This window comes from Megascapheus bottae, chromosome 1 (genome assembly GCF_031878675.1).
Source record: "Megascapheus bottae isolate mThoBot1 chromosome 1, mThoBot2.hap1, whole genome shotgun sequence".
Lineage (NCBI taxonomy): Eukaryota > Metazoa > Chordata > Mammalia > Rodentia > Geomyidae > Megascapheus > Megascapheus bottae.
Genome location: NC_143509.1, coordinates 65,390,760 through 65,398,373, shown reverse-complemented (window position 1 = coordinate 65,398,373; position 7,614 = coordinate 65,390,760). Strand labels below are relative to the sequence as shown.

Below are 7,614 nucleotides of genomic sequence, written 5' to 3'. Positions count from 1 at the left end.
TTTCTCTTCTCTTTTGTTGCCCTTCGGTTAATCTCATTTTGTTACGGTATCTGACCTGTTATATTGTATATACGTTTATTTGTTTATTTGAAACAGGAAAGGGAAGGAGGGTAAACAAGATGATTGGGAAGGGTTGGGGGGAGGGAAATGGGGTCAAAAACATGAGAAGGGGTATCAATGTGTGAGAAGTAATGCACTTACTACTTGATGAATGTAACTGTAACTCCTCTATATATTACCCCGACAATAAAAATAAAAAAGAAAAAAAAAAGGAATATTCATCAAGGCTCTGTCAAGATGGCAGCTCCTCCAGGAGAGTACTTCAGCATTGGGAGCCACGTGTCCTGAGGGTTCTGCTAGGGGCAGCAGCTGCAGGGCGAGGTGATAAGACTTTGACTATCAGTCCAAAATGCTAGCTTTAAAATGTCCCTCTTCCAGCTGGGCTCGGTAGCTCATGCCTGTAATCCTAGCTACTCAGGAGCCTGAGGATCTGAGGATCAAGGTTCAAAGCCAGCCCTGGCACAAAATGACTTGAGACTCTTATCTCCAATTAACCTTGAGCTCAAGGGTAGGGTGGTAGCCTTGAGCAGAAGAGCTAAGAGACAGTGCCCAGGCTGAGTTCAAGCCCCATGACCCCCCCTCCTCCCTAAAGAAAAATACCTGTGCCTCCTCCAGTGGAAAGCCCTGCCACGCAGACCCCTTGCTCATAAACTTACAGTCTTCAGAAGTGGAAATAATTCATGACCAAACAGAAATCCTTCCTCCCCAGCTTTATAGTCAATGGTAGTAAGCTTGCCAGCCAAGCCGGGACAGAGGAGGAGGAGAAGCTGAGCCAGGCCTATCCAATCAGTGCTGGTGTTTCCCTAGAGGGCCAGCTGCTCTTTCATACCACTCACAAGACCATTAAGGACTGCAAATGGCAAGAAAAAATATTGTGGTCATGGAAGAAGTTGCAATTGTACCTCCAAATCAAGTGGAAAACTGTAAAGGCAAAGAGGGAAGTACACTGAGCCATGTACCCAAAATAGTTGAAAAACATTTTGGAGATGTGGAAAGCAAAATGATAGTGCAGCTTTCACAAGCCCAGCAACCACAGAAGGAGGCTGCTCTGTCATCCTGAGTCCACACTCCTGGAGGCCTCTTCCAGTATCAAGCCAAGAAGGCGGTGCTGGTGGCCTCAACAGAGGCAGGCCCGGAGAGGGAAGGAGTCCTTATATTTCATCTTGGCTCTTTTGAACAAAGGGTCAGCATTTCCAAATCATAGAACTGAACAAACAAAACACCCAACAACAACAACAGAAAAGAACAAGAGGCTAAAAGTTAACCACTACTTGACGACTAAACTTCAGTCTACCATGTTCTTTTCACAGCCCTCTCTGGAAGTCATCTTGTTAATTTTCTTTTTGAAAAGTCCTTTCCCACTTTACCCCTTCATTTCTGACTTTCTTAATCTGTTCCTGCCATTCTGTTTTTATAAGTGGCTACACTTGCCTTCTGAATGACTGAAAGAAACTTTTACATTTCTCTTCCAAAATAAAAGTAACAAGCTGACTGTGATTCTTAAGTTGACATCAGAGCAGCAGTGGTCTCAATTTAAATTTTTCCTTTTTTTTTTTTTTGCACAGAGCGTGGCTTGAATTATTTTTTCTTAACTATATATATATATATATGAAAATGTGTATTAAAATGTTCTCTAAATATTTTCTGCTTCTCGCAGATCTCTTTTTACTAGCTCATGGCCACTCTTTCCACCCCATACCACCGAGAAAAGAACTGTGTTGTCCTTTCTACTGAAATGGAGTAAACAAGTTATTGTTTTAATTTGTTCTCATTTTTAGTATTGCACTATTTTTTGTAATGCCAATGTTATTCTATTGATTGATGCTAAAAGTTTCCCAGCTAGCCCCTGCCAAAAAGCTCTGTAGCCATACTTGTTAAACGTGGTTTGAATTGGTACTTGTTCTGAATTTGTTTGCCCCTGTATGACCCACACTTGTAAGATGATGGCTGTATATAACCAGGTATTTTTTCAGAAGGTAATGAGCCATATCCTTTACCAGAAGAAGTCTGTATTATTCTACTGTTCTATGATTTCATGCAGCCTGTAGTGATTGTAGTGGACCAACTTGCTTTGCCCAATGGCACCCAAAGGCTCCCCCAGCCCCTCTTCCCCCCACCCCTAGCCTGTCCTGTAATGATTGTTGTGGTGAACTTGCTTTGTCTCTGAAACTCCCCCAGGAGGCGACTCCTACTCCTACTGTGCTACCAAATGGTTTCTGACCTGTTTCCTGCCTTTTTTTCCAGGTTTCCAAGAAATAAGCAAAACACTCTAATTAGGCAGGAAGGGAAATTCCTGTGGTTTTCAGGGTTAAAAGGAGCCCACAGAGACAGCCTTACATGGCATTCTGAGGTCCTCGTGTGTCATCCAGATGCATCAGCCATTTCTCGCGCAATAAAACATCTTTTCCATTCCTGAGTGGTCTCATTATTGGCCTATCCGGACCCCATAACACTACCACTCATATCCAGACAACTAACTTGGTTTAGACCACAGCAGGATCTTCTGCAGCATTTGTAGAGCCAGTGAGTGCAGATGGAATCTGCCTTAAGGGTCCTGGTGGCCTTTGAGTCTAACTGTATCTGCCAGTCTCGCATGTGCCCCAACCTCAGGATTCTCCTTTTGTCTCACTTGACAGTACTAGGAGGGTACCTCTTCCTCTCTGCATGCCCGAGATGGCTGGTCCTCCCCGGTGCCTCTGCAGGAAGAACTTGCTTGCATGGCACATTCGAAGCCCATTCTTCTCTGGAGCCGATTTTTCTTTTCCAAGAAACCTGGAATCCATCCACTCTTTTAAGTCCTATATTTAGAGCTTGTAGCCCACAAAAAAAAAAACTTGGGAGACTTCTAGCTTCTCTTTAACTATCCTCCTTCTCCTTCTCTCACCTCCCTGAATCTTACAAGCTAATGACAAGTTTGTTTGTGCTCAGCCAATGGGCAGAAAATCTGGAAAGAATTTCTGGTTTAGTCCACCAGTTTATCTGGTTTGACTAATCTGCCGAGGGCTGAAACTGGTACTCACTGCCTTTGTGCGTTCAGGGCAGTCTCGTGGGGCAGAGTGTGCCGCCAGCTGACTATCAGGCACTGAGTGGGACATGAATGATGAGCATGTGACTGGCTACAGCTTTGGTGATGGGGTAAGGACTAATTACTTTGGGGGGGGGGAGCAAGATCTTTTTCTCCTTTTTTGTTTTAAATAAGGGAATCAAAATTAAATAAATCAAGCCCTGTCTTTAAAATGAGAAAAAAATAGTATTGTTTATCAAAAACAATACAACTCAGTTTCTTTTTATTTTTTTTTTGTGGGTCATGAGGCTTGAATTCTGGGACAGCCTGGGCGCTGTCCCCAACGTCTTCAGCTCAAGGATACTGCCCTACCCCTGAGCCACAGCCTCATTTCCCATTTTCTAGTGATTAATTGGAGATGTCGCTAGTTCTTTCGTGCCCCAGCTAGCTTTGAATTGCGATCCTCAGATCTCAGCCTCCTGAGCAGCTAGGATTACAGGTGTGAGCCACTGCATCCATTAAAAAAAGAAATATTTGTCAAATAAATGAGTGTGTGAACTATGTGTTCTTGACTGTAAGCTGAGCAGTAGTAAGAAAAGAAAAGGGAGGAAAATGCAGTAAGAAGAAAAAGAAAGAAAATCAAGAAGTCACGTAGTGCTGGCTCACATCTGTCATCCTGTCTACTCTGGAGGCTGAGGTTTTCAGATCAGGGTTTGAAGCCAGCCAAGGCGGCAAAGTCTGAGAGGTTCTTATCTCCAATTAATCACAGAAAAAGTCAGAAATGGCGTTGCAGTTCAATTGGGTAAAAGGCTATATTTGAGCAGAAGGGGCTTAGGGACACTGCGCAGGCCAAGAGTTCAATGTTCAGGACCAGACCAAAAAAAGAAGAGGAAAAAAAGAAAAAGAAAAAGAAAATGGGGGAAAAAAAAGAAAAAAAATCATATCACAAAAACATGGTGTTCCTTTTAATGTTAGTCTGGATGATAGCCATAGAAATTTCCCAACTGCAATAACAGTGGAAGCCTGATTAGGAAATTTTCTGTTCTTTAAAAAATAGAAGACTTAGGCAGGAGAGTGGCCTAGTGATAGAGTTCTTGCCTAGATGCACAAAGCCGTGGGTTCAATTCTTCGTGCCACATACACAGAAAAAACTGAAAGTGGTACTATTGTTCAATTAGTAGAACACTAGCCTTGAGAAAGTCAAGAACAGTGCCCAGGCCCTGAATATAAGCCCCAGGACTGGCAAAATAATAATAATACTAATACTACTAATATTAAATTGTCTAAGAAAATTAACTAATTTCTTTGCTCATTCAAGTGCTTACTTATGGAACTCACAAATGCATTTCTTTATATTTCAAAAGCAAAGACAAAAGTGAGATTACTTTTTAGAAAACATTGTTCTGAAGTTATTGTACTGTGTGCTTCTCAAACTAACATAGATTTGAGTCAAGTAAATACAAGCCTCACTGATCAAGATTCGTTTAAATCTTCAGTAGGGCTGGCAATACTGCATTGTTAACAACTCCAGAATGGTTCTAGTCCTGATGATACCTAGATTACACTTTGAATAATACAGGCCTTATGGACTTTGTGTGCATGTGCGTGTGTGTGTGTGTGTGTGTGTGTGTGTGTGTGTGTTGGTGTGTGGCTGGGGTAATTTCACATCATCCTTCATTTCCAGTCAGTTTATTATATTAATATTATTGACTTGATGTCAATAACATCAAGATCTATGTTAAGATCTATAACATCTCCCGGGTAAATATCTTTATCTGTTATCTGTTACTATAACAAAGTGCCTGAGGCTAGATAATTTACTCTGAACAGTTTATTTGTCTCATAGTTATGAATGTTGGAAAGTCCAAGAGCACAGCTCAGGGAGGAATGCTAAAGGATAGCTAGCAGCAGACTTCCTTTACAACACATCACTCCCATAGTGACTAATCCATGAGAATTAACCAGCTTGCATGAGAAAGGCACACACCTACTTTAACTCTTCTTAAGGAACCCCTCCCCTCAGCACTATCACAATGGCAATCAGATTTTCAAATGAGTTTCAGAGGGAATAAATCACACACAAACTATAGCAGTGAGTTTTGGGATCCACTTTTTACCTTTCCTGTATCACAGGTTGTATTAGATCCCAATGTCATGCTGTGGCATATTCTGATTTATATGATTATTACAACTGTTGCTTAATTGAGAAATTAAGCAACAACTGGAGCACTTGAGGAAATCAGTGATATATAACTCCCATCCCCACTTCCCCAGGCACACAAGTCATCAGCTTGTAATGAGAATAGCTTCCCCAACAGCATGCCAAGCCATCGGAGCCCTCTGTCTTTTCTCTTCCATCAGTTCATCATGGCAAACTCAATGGAGGTTGTGCCACACTGAACGTCGAGGCAAAGCAAACAATTATTCTCAATCTGCTGCCCTTGGGATTTTAAAGTGCTTTAAACATAGTAATATAATGAAAGAATGAAGTGAAGTAACTAAAATAAGTTAAATTTAATAAAAGGGAATATTAAAAATGATAAAAGAGTGGGATTTGATGAATGACTTATTCAGAAATTGTAGGAGTCATCAAGATGACAGAGGAGAATGAGCAGTTTTAACTTTACAGAAAGAAACGGATGTCACAGTGGCCACACTCCAAATCTAGGCTCAGTACCTTCACTGTGTTGGCACTGGCTGCGCCCGAGTCTCAGACACTGGAACTGTTACAACAGTCACAGAATCAAAGCCCAAGCTGTCTGTGACCATGCTCATACTCTAGGAACCAGCTTAGCTATCACAAAGAACTGAGCCCCATTCTGATTCCACAGCTACTGTACTTCGGAGCCTTTGTTATCAGCTCCCTGGTGGCGTTGCTAAGCTCTCATCAATGTAATGGGTGGAATCCTGTGCCATTATCATTCTTGGAACAACCAGCTATCCCGAATCAGAAAGGTACTCAAAGAATCTGACATATTTTAATCCAGGGCCATTATTAGATTGGCGCATGATTTACTGCTCTTACAAGAACTCCAGGAACATTGAATAGGTTGCTAAGATGCTTGAGGACATTAATGTCCTTAACCAATATTGTTCTCTGAACTAAACAAAAACATACAAATGGATGTTTTGGAACACAATTCATTCTTGTGCCAAAGGCTATTTCTAGAGTTCACATATGCTTAAAAAGATGTTTAGTATAAGATTTCCCTCTTTTTGCCTGGGCCTCTTTCTTGTCCTTGGGCTCTGTTACAGAAGTATACATTTTCTATTTTTAAACAGTGTAGTCTTTTATTTTTACTCTTTCCTTATATCTTGCACAAAAGCCCGTTTTGTATCAAAGAAGCATTGTGTAATCTCTGTTTCATTCATGAAATCCATTGAGTTCTTTTTTGATAGAGAAAAATGTGAAAAAAGGACTTCTGGGAAAACATGTCAATAATGATGCTATTTATATTAATAATAATTTTAACTTCCTGCTGAATTTTAGTTCTCACATTGACCCCTGAGTTCATTTGAAGAGAAATTTCTCAAAGCATAGTTCTGTTAAATTTCTAAAAGAGGCTTTGATATTGGATTCAAAAGTCAAAGGAAGTAGTAAGGAAGGGTAGAATCAGTGAACTAAATACACAATACCTACATGAATACCAGAAGTGTCCAGGAGAAAACTACTGGGAAAAGAGAAAGATGAATTCCCCCCCCAAAAAAAAAGAAAGAAAGGAAGGAAGGAAGAAATCCTCTCCCCCCTTCTTGTTGCCCCTCTTCTGCCCACTCCTACTGCAAGTCCTGCCAACCTCTCATAACCACATGGTTTCCTGAACTTCTTTTCTTTCCTGTTCATGTCTCCATCTTATGACAATTAAAGAATAAAAGACCAGAAGAGCCATTAAAGGAAGAGCAAAGTTAGGCCAATGGCAGTTTAAAGTGGAATGGAAGACCAGTCATAATTGCAGTGATCCATACCCAGAGCAAATAAGACCACCCAGCGCCCCCTGGAGCAGCAAGGTTGACCAGATATACCAGAGGTGCTTCTGAACTAAAGCATGGAGCAAGCACAGAACCTCTAGAAGCTTCTGGAAGCTGTCATGCAAAAAAAAGGGAACCACAGTTACCTTGAAGTCACAATAAGGCACGTGCTCAAAGCAAGTAGTCAGGATCATAAATTAGCTCCTGTGGTCTGTATTTGAGTTGCAGGTCTCACATTACCATGAGCATATGCATTTATGGAAACAACTAACTTTCTTTATGATATCATCCCATCTGAGTTGTTCTTTTGACTTCTCCCAACCACTTCAGTTTCATCTCTTCTAAATGGAAGTCACCAGGCTACTCTGGCCTTCATACAACTCTTTTTTTTTTTTTTTTTTGCCAGTTTTGGGCTTGAGCTCAGGGCCTGAGCACTGTCCTTGGACTTTCTCAAGGATAGAGCTCTACCACTTGAGCCTCAGCACCACTTCCAGCTTTTTTCTATGTATGTGGTACCGAGGAATCGAACCCGGGTCTTCATGCATGCTAGGCAAGCACTTTAACCACTAGGCCAAACTTCCAGG

At 41.3% G+C, this 7,614-nt stretch overlaps 1 pseudogene; it reads left to right on the top strand.

The window, feature by feature from the left end:
- Positions 1–297: 297 nt before the first annotated feature.
- On the top strand, positions 298–1,120 carry LOC150069348 (protein LSM12-like; annotated as a pseudogene).
- Positions 1,121–7,614: the final 6,494 nt, after the last annotated feature.